The sequence below is a fragment of the Anser anser genome (assembly GCF_964211835.1).
Source record: "Anser anser genome assembly, chromosome: 13".
NCBI lineage: Eukaryota > Metazoa > Chordata > Aves > Anseriformes > Anatidae > Anser > Anser anser.
In genome coordinates, this window is record NC_139734.1 from 21,908,932 (window position 1) to 21,918,448 (window position 9,517).

The following is a 9,517-nucleotide window of genomic DNA, read 5'->3' on the forward strand; positions in this document are numbered from 1 at the left end:
AGCTCTGGCCCAGCTGTGTTTTAGCATCCCCTGTGAGCTCCTGGTTGTGTTCTGTGTCCCGCGACTGCCGCCCGGTGGTGCTGAGGCTCCCAGTGGGGCTGGTCCTGCTGCTGCTGGCGAGCTGCGTGGCTTACGGGCTTCAGCCTGGAGTTACTGTGCCTTTTGTTTCACGTCGCTTATCTTTTGCCACTACCCCCGTTTGAGGGTATGATTCTAGGGGCTAGACTTGCATTAAGCCCCTAAAACAGATAACTTTTTGTTATAGCAGACGGCTGATCCAAGCCTCAGTTCTGATTCCTTAATGCAGGGTAATGCATTTAATTAGGTAACAGCAAGGTTAGGGGGCTAAGAGGCAGCTTGAGGAGATGCATTTGGGGAGCACAAGTTGCCAGGCAATATCCAGGGGGATTTCCAAGGGCAGGAAGATGGCTGCAAAGCCAGCACCAGGGCTGATTTTACCTTCAGAGGTGGCATAAGACTCTGTAAGCAGGACATGCCTGAGAGCAGCTGACATCTCTATGCCTGCCAAGTGACAAGTGTCCAGATGCAAGTGGCTAACGCACGCATTCTGTTTCAGGATTCCCCCTCCAGATGGTGGGCAGAAAAGTGTTGTGGTGATCCTCCTACCTGACCCAGTCTCACCAGTCCCGCGATGTGTGCAGAGGAGTGGCTGCCTGCAGACAGCAGCCAGTGTCACCCAAGGATTGCATCCCCCTTCTTGCTGAGCATCATGACTTCGGATCAGAGGTAAGGAGACGGCTGCTGGCTGTGCAGATCTCACTCCTTTTCAGATATACCATGCTTTTAATGCTCACAAAATCTCAAAGGAAAAGGTGCTTTGTTCTGTTGTCTTCTGAGATGGCATAATCTGCATTTTTAGTTGTCACAGTGTCTAATGCGCTATCCCAGTGATGCTTTAGAGGAGTGGGGAAGGAGCACTGGAGCACTCTTAGAAATGTCCCTGGGCCTTGTATCAGTCAGTATCCAAACCTCAGCTCTCACTTGAAATGAGCTTTCAAAGTGCTTCAAAGACCAAAGAGAAATACTAGCATTGTCTATAAACTAAATTCTTGATATTTTGAAATAATTGTGCAGCTGTTGCCTTAGGGCTCTAGCACTGAAAAATGTCAGCAGTGTTTTTAGCATCACATGGCTAGGCATGTTTAATGGACACGGTAGGGTGACTGGCCCTCTGAAGTGAAACCCAGCACACCTGGATATTCACAGCCAAATAATGCCCAGCTGCCTCCTTCCTGCTGCTAGATTTGTGTAGTTTTCAGGGGGAAGAACAGTGTTGTCAGCACTCAGCTGTGAAGGAGGTGGCCACGGAAGCACTCATGCATGAAGCCCTGTGCAGGCAGTGGTTTGCTGCTTCAGGTGTCCAAACTGTAGGAGTTTGCGGACTCTAGACTATGCCTTGTTTTTTTGGTTTGGCGGTAAAATCCAAAATCAGGTTTTTGTTGCTCTTTTTGTTGGTTTTTAGGGAAAAACTGTCTGTCTCACTTCCATGGTTGGTGGAAAAAAACACCCTATGCAAACCGCTTCAGTTCTGATCCTGAAATATAGTGTGCGGGGAACGGGCATCTCTGCATGACCCCTGAACTAAAGCTCACTTCTTTCAAGCCTGTAATAGCTCATGGGAGAGCAGGGAGCTCTCTAGAGCTGACTTTTCCCTTTGATTTTGGGATGAAGGGGTGTGAAATTTGTTTGGGGCCTGCTTCAGTCCTACCTATGTCACAGCTTGATCTTAGCTGGAGCATCTGATGGGGCTGTGCTTTTTCAGAAGCAAAGAAGTGAAGGTGTGTAGCATGCTAGCCAAGTTTTCTTCTCTATCTATTTCTAAACAGTGTAAATGTTGGTCCTCCAGCTAATGAAGAAAGTCTGGGCTGATCAAAGGGAGATTAGTTTCTGTGTCAGCCATCTGTCCTGCCTCTTCCTCTGTTGATTGGTGTGACCATAAAACAACTGCTACAGCACAGAAGACTAGCTAAAATGTTCCTGCATGATTTCTCACCACTGGAAATAAAGCCAGCTTAGCTCTCTTGCTGTATACTTTCAGCAGAAAGCTCGCCTCTTCCATCAGGAAACAGAGCATTTTAAGTGATGTATGGAAATGTTTCTCACAGAGTGAGAGCAGACCAAGAATGTGCGGATCCTAAAAGGGTTTTTATGCTAGAGGAGTTCTTATTTTTAAATAGATTGATCTTAAAAAAAAAATCCAGTTGGTTTTGCACGTTTGGCATCCGATTTCTTATAGTAGCAGCAGTAACAAGCTATTTAAATAATAACCTTTTCCCTTTGCCAGCTTTCTCTGCTGTCCTGAAGCTAGCTTAAAAAGAGTTGCTATGGAAATTCAACTTTGCCAGGCCATATGCATGGGATTAGAGCTTGACTATGAATCAAGAAACAAAAGGAACTGGATGAAAAGTCTCTTTATCCAAATACACATCTTCAGCAGTGATCACTTCTAATCAAAATTCCTTCTCTGATTTTTCTGCTCGAGGCACAAAACAGCAAGTGTGGCTGCAGTGCAAGAAGAGCTAACACGAACTAATTTTCCATTGCGATGGTACTGGGAATAAATAGCCTTTTTTAGGATGGAGCTTGCTAGCTGATTCAATTCCTGGATTATCTGCATCCCTTTGTATTTCAATTTCTCTTATCTCCATATAGAAAATATTTTAACATGAGTTTTTTTCTTGCTTGCTTTTCATGTTTCCAGTGTGAAGAGTAGCACAAATCAAATCAGCTACCTACAACCAGGTTTTTCCATGAGAAGTGGCAATCTGGCAATCTCAGTAATCACTTGTTTTTTTTCTTTTTAGCTTTTTGGGGTCTGGAATTGTGTGAAATGGTGTGGCAGGCTGAGCTTCATTGCTGCACTACTGACTGGGGTGGTAGAGGTTTTGAAAGGATTATTTTCCTTAGCCCTGTGAAATAACTGAGGCAGGAGGTCTCTTTCCATAGTGTGAGGTTGCAACCTGACTGCTGCTCTGTGCAAAGTTGTGACCTTGAGCTGCACAATCTGACTGCTTTGATAAGCACCTCGCAGTTCTGGCTCTGCTATAAAGCTGAGACAGGCAGCTTTCATCAGCTCCGTAAGGGGCCTAGAGGCCTCTCACAGGGTCCCTGGCCAAGCACATTAAAAATGAGCTGGTTAGATTTTTCCTGTGAGCGTGTCCTCTAATGTATCTCAGGAACTTTGTGATGCGGCTCAGCCCATCCCGTGTAATGTCAATGATGCAGACAGATACCAGGCCCTTACTCTGGTCTTTATCCAGAGCAGTCATGCATGGCTAATGCAAAAAGAAAAAAGAATAAAAATGCTTGATATGTTTTCATGAGAGAGCATTGAAACATGCTCTTTTGCTTTAAACCCTGCAAGAAAAGGAAGTAAACTTGATCTCTGGTCCTTGCCTAGAGCCCTTAGGTTTCTTTCTGTAGCAGTCAAGTGAGACAAAGCCAGTAAAAATATATCCTGTTGGAGCCATTGGTCTCACCCAGCTCCAGCTGCAACTGTCTGTTCAGCTCTACCAGATGAAATTTCCCTGCTGGAGCACGGGCTACAGAACTGAGTGGTTTTTATGAGGAACTGTTTCAAATCTCCTGTGCTACCCATCTCCCCCAGGTGAAATATTTAGCAGAATAGCAAGGGAAGGAGCAGCCCAGGAGAGGTGTGAAAGCAGCAGCGGCTGCTGAAGATGTCACTGTTTGTTCATAGAGCCCGGCGTGGTGTTTTCTTAATTTCCTGTTTGAAGCACAGACACAACTGTGGTGCTGATTAGTTACCAGATAAAGGTCGCTTCTAATGCAATGGTGATGGTGTAGCTCAGAAGCACTGCATGAATTGGGGTGATGGTACTGTTTGTACAGGGACTGGTGGTTCTTTAGGGAGAGCACTAAGCACACCCATTAGCAGGGGCCATGTCCTCCTTGAAAGCCTCCAGAGAGAACCTTCCTGTGAGACTGGCCCGTGGCAGCTCTCGTTTCCCAAACAGACCTCTGTCTGGGACCGGGACTCTCTTGCCCTGGCTTCTCCCTAAATACAAACAGGAAGATGCGAAGATAGCCGAGGCCTGCTTCTGAGAGTTCCCATGCAGAAGAAAAGTCATTCTGGAACTGCAGGGTAATTCCAGCTCTCGCTGGTAGCTCCGCACCACAGACATCCTTCCATTATCAGCAGCTTGTTCCATACGTCTGCTGTGTAGACTTGCTCGTAGCATTTCCTTCTTACTGAGATGTCCGTATATTCCTTTTTTTATTCCCTACCGTGATAGTTTGATATGTACTTTCCTGCAAGCACTCTCCACTGCTGTATCTGAACTGCAGCACGTTTCCCCCGTCAGGGCCAGGCGTTTGGCTCCCTGCAACCCCTGCCAATTCCACTCCGCAGCTCAAGTGACTTGGCACCCATTTCCCACAGAGACCCTCTGTATCCTACACCTCCGCGCATGCCCCTGATACTTGTATTTATCTTTGCCTGATTAGGGCTCAACTGCGGCAGAGTTTCTGCAGATGTTTCTTTATTTAAACCATACTTTGCGAAGGGAAGGAAAGGAGACACGCAGAGGAAGGAGGTGTTTCATAGTATCACATTTATTCTGAAGTGGCTCTGATGCCAGGAAAATGTGCACATCGCTCATAATTTTTCTCATTTGTTCTTCCCTCCGACTTCCCCCCTCAGAAAAACACCAACAGGAATTCCTCGCTTCCTTACTTACTAATTAAATCTCTGCCTACAATAAACCAAGAAGGTCTATCAATGAGGCAGTATGTGGTCAAACACTGGTTGGAACTGCTCAGCAGGAAATTTGGTAGGAAAATACGACTTCAGCAGCTTAGCAGGCTTTATTTTTAGGGCGCGTGAGCTTGTTTAACTCGCAGATGCGAACTGCCAGATTTCTATTGTTGTCAGATGGCTCACGTCCCACCAGGCTGAGTCAAACTGGTGACTCACCGCAAGGAGGAATCTCTTTGGCAGTAGGCTGTGATTTTCTTCCCTCCTCCAGTCTAAGATGTGCGATAGATAAAAACTTGTTTTGTAAGGAGTTTCCAGCTTGCTCTGGTTAAAAATCACTGTTCGTAATCATAAAGCATTCGGGCTGCAAGAGTTGTTTGAGAAGCACCTGACGTGTTGAGGTTTGGTGCTTTTGTGGGTGGACGTGGGCTGCCTCAGCTCATGCTCGGGGCTGGCCAGGTGCAAGCCAAGCCCCGAAGGGAAACAAGGGGGCCGTGTTCGCTCGGCGCTGATCCTTGGCCAGCAGCCCCTGCCGAGAGCCGGGATTTATTGGGCCTGGAGCACAGCGCTGTACTGAGCCTGGGACGGGGCTTTCAGGTGGGAGCTGGCTGGCATCCGGCCAGCCTGGCAAGTGGATGTAAAGCCAAAGACTCAAGTCCATACGTTGTTTGGGGAAACTCAAGTTCTAGCTTCAGAGTGCAGCCTTTCTTCTCTACTCCCTGAGCCGTGCTCCTCCCAAATCCTTATCGTCCTCTATAGTACAAACTACTCCAAGAAATCACTAAATCCATTGAGATATGTAAACATAGGATTACCCTGGCCTTCTTAATGTGCTCACTTCTTGCCTTTCTACCGCTGAGGCTCTTTAAAACCTTGTGTGCAATCAGATACTGGCTTGGATACGTGGAGAGCAGCTTTCAGGCCATTGCCCATAGGGATGGAAAACCCTTCGGGCACTCCTGGTTGGTCTTGCTGTGTGCTCCAAAGCAGCAGGAGTCGTGGCTTGATCAGTCTGTGTGTACCAAGCTGGAAGGCTTTAAGCCATAAATAAAGGGCGTTTCTGTGGGCTCACAGCACTTTGCAAAGGTCTTGCCAATTCAGTCTGAAGTTACTGATGGGGAACCACCATTAGAGCATTTTTTTCCTGTTGTCCCAGTCACCAAGAGGCATTTGGCCCTAATGACTTGTCACCTTGCCTAGTGGGCACGTTGTCCAGAGCCTCGGTCTCCCTGCATGTGAGCTTCCTCCTCTGGGTTACAGTGCAGAGGGCATTGCTCTCTAGCAGCTGTTCGAGTGCTGAGGAGCAGGAATTTTGTCAATGTTGGATTACAGTCGAGCATGCTCCTTAAAATGGGGAACAAGACTCTTCCTAATACACCATTAGGTGTTCTGTAGGCCTTGTCGATGGGAAGAAAACAGATGGCCTTAGGAAAAGGTATGATTAAAAATTAGTCAGCCTACTACTGCATGGCGTTTCTGCTTATCACAGGCTGATGTTGGTTTAACTTTACTGACTTAGGTACTGACTGAGGGCTCCGTTACGAGTTCATAGTTTGGTGACTAAATGAGGTTTTTTGTTTATTTTACTTTTAAGGAAATTTGCTTATTGTGAGTTTTACTGTAGCATGTCCTCAAGCCCATCACTGAAGTGTTAGATCACACAGCCTGAGGTTGTGGTGTTGGCCAAACCCACGTACGATTTAATAACCCTAAATGGACTATGTCCAGTCCTGCAGTTTTTCTGTCAGTCTGGCTCAAGGCCATGGCAGTCTGTCATACACAAGGACTCCTCAAGAACTCTGCAATTGTACTCACAGCCTGACAGTGATTATCCAGCTTGTTTTTTCCTCTTTGGCCTTGTAACTGATCTGTATGCTCAAACTGTCCTGCTGTGCCTAATGGGGATAAGGTGATAGCTGTCCCTCCTCAGCTGCAAGCTTGCTTGTTACTTTAAAGCCTGCATTTAATGGTAATGCTTATTTCTTTTCCAAGGACATGCTGCTATATCAGCAGAATGTACTTTGATACAGGAGCTGGTGTGCAAACCCAAACAGGTTAAGATAACCATGTAAAAACGGAGTATGAGTCAAGCTCTGGAAGCAAGGAAGGTGACTGCTTGCTGGGGGGCGTATGCAGCAGCTAGGTTATGCAGTGGGAATCATGTGAGCGATGGGTTCATTTCTGTTGTGAACTGTGAAAGTGTTTCAATCACCCTTGATAATTATGAACTGTGTTCCAGGTATGTTGCCTTTGCAGTGACCTCTAAGGGTGAGACTGGCTTTGGTCAGGTACTAGCCTCATCAGCTAGGTAGTTTAAACATTCAGCTGCTGTATGTTTTGTGTGGAAATCAAAAAAAGCCTTCATTAAATGCCTGCCTTTTAACCTGGGAGCAGGACTCTGTGATGCACTGTCCTGAGCTGCAAAGCTGGCTTTACAAGTTGCTGTCATCCTACACCCATGGGTGCCCTCCCTCAGTTATGCCGGGACAGCCACTGAGGGGATGGAGCTGTTAACAGGAACTGTGATAAATGATCCATGTTAAAAATACTGACCCCCAACCTTCTGAGGGAGAGGGGGGGATGGAAATAAGGGCTATATTTAACACGTTTTGTTGTGGTGATCTCCCAGTCATCTTCTGCAGAGCTCGAGGTGGTGGAAGAGCTAGAGAGGTGTGAGAGAGGAGTAGGTAGCTGCCTCTGAGACTGGCTTCGTTTGCCACCATAGCACCCACCCCCAAAAAAGAAAGGATTGAATTGTGAACCCTGGTATCAGAGTATTGATTGATCATCGCCCCTTGTGTTTGGAGGGGGAGTTATTTTAGAGTAAATACTTGGGAATTTAAGCAACTGCTGCATGACAGTGAAATGTCTCACGGACCTCCCACATCCTCATTTCTATCTGGGGTCCCTGGCTGCAATGCTGGTTTCTGATGGTGAGATAATGTATGGGACCAAGATAGGTATCAGAACTGCCAAAGGTCAACCATGCTATGGCTGTACCAGCAGAGAAACAAACAGCTCTTACCAATGGTCCCCTTTCTCTTGGGTGGGATGGCTCCATCACACAGCTACGTCCTCTTCCATACACACAAGTGGGAGCGGGATTTGGGAACCTGTTCCTTTTGTTTTTCCTGCCTACAAATATTCCCATGAGCAATGCTGAAAGCAGATAGAATTCAAATGATCAATCTGCAATGGAAAATCTTTAGGTTCAGTGGATGAATTCTAAGTTGCTTTTTGCCCCTTGATCTGTGGCTTCCGAGCTGTGCATGTGCTAAGTGACCACAGCCAGCAGTGAGCAGCTACCCTGCGTAATGGGGCACCAGAAATCACCTCCAGATAGATCTTACTGCAGGAAGAACATTTAGCAGGATGTGATTGTTGGACCTGAGGCTGAAGCTTGTCCTTTAATAAATTAGAACTGTTTTTCCACACAAATCTGAAAATGAATCATGGTTTCCTCAAATTACCTTCTGGTTGGGCTGCAGAGTAAAGTAGTTACGTACATGGCTTTGGACTGTAAGTTATTTTGTTTACTTGATATTGTCTCAAGCGCAGGAAATCTTGTTTCTCTTCTGATAGCTCTGCAGTTGCACGAGTGGATCTCAATTCTATTGTCACCTCAAGCTGAATATGAGGGGCACTGATGATGCTATTTTTGCCAGAAAATATTCTCATGCTAAGATGCATTTACAGCCTTACCTGGAGCAGCATGGTCAGCATCTGAGCTTGCTAAATCATGCCCTATGCTTACACAAGATTTTTCTGGTATTTTTTTCTGTGATGTTTTTTGCACAAGGCTGTAATGTACAGTTACAGAGCAGGCTAGTGTTTGTAATGTTAATAACAGGATTTATTATTAGAAAGTAAGTTGACTTTTTTACTTGTGTGAGCTATACAAGCTGTAGAGCCATGGGATGGGAGATTGTTCTACATCTGTGCTGTAGAAAGCAAGGTCCCTGGATTAGCAAATGAAATAATACCTCTGCCTGTCAGCTCCTAAATCGGTGATGTTCAGGTGTGCAATGCAGATGGGTAGGATCTCAATACTCACTTTTGCCAAGATCACTTTTCTGCCGGTTCACTTGCAGGGACAGTGCAGCCCGATGCTAGCTTTGGAAGCAGCCTAGTGGGCAGAAGACATTCTGGATTAATTTTATCCTGTTAGTGTGAGCACACGAGCTTTGTGCCGGGGTTGAGTTTGAAGTTAATGTAAGAGCCAAAACACCAACCCTAGAGATGGATGCATTCCTTTTCCCTTAGAGAAGACGTCTGCCCTCATCTTCCTTTTGGGATGAGTGTGTTCCAGTAACCTGTTTGCCAGCAAACTCCTCCCATGGAGAAGGAATGGGAGTGGGAGAGAGGGACTACAGATGTCCTTGCCAAAAGGAAGACAGCTGCAGGAGGCACAAGCAGAAGGGGATTTTGGCAGCCCAGGCTCTGACTTTGTTGTCCAGTGCTGGTGAAGGGAGACAGGATGTCAGGGAAGCAAATTTATTATAAAGAGGTTCTCCGGCAACTGTTCTGGCCTCATTTGTCAGTTGTGGTCTTAGGATGCTGGCTTTCAGAAGTGCCACAGTGAATGGGTTTGAAGGAAGCATGGCATGACTGCAGGGACAACCGAGGTGGTGATGCACTGCCTCAGAGGCAGCCGGGGTGGGATGTGTAACAAAGGAACAACCAGTTTCCCATGCTTGTGGCTTCCAGGAAATTGCATGATGGATGTAGCCAGCGTTTCTCAAGAGCTCTACAGAAAACCTTCAATTTAAATATTATTCC

The 9,517-nt window shown here is 46.3% G+C and overlaps 1 protein-coding gene across 18 annotated transcripts in view; it reads left to right on the forward strand.

Annotated features, from left to right (window-relative positions):
- The window catches only part of CYSLTR1 (cysteinyl leukotriene receptor 1), a 99,999-nt gene that overhangs the window by 7,603 nt on the left and 82,879 nt on the right, over positions 1–9,517 (forward strand). For 13 of the 18 annotated variants that reach the window (XR_014571779.1, XR_014571780.1, XR_014571781.1 and 10 more), the window contains exon 2: positions 578–747. The gene's annotated coding sequence lies outside the window, so the exon portion shown is untranslated. The other 5 variants (XR_014571789.1, XR_014571790.1, XR_014571791.1 and 2 more) reach the window with 5 other exon arrangements.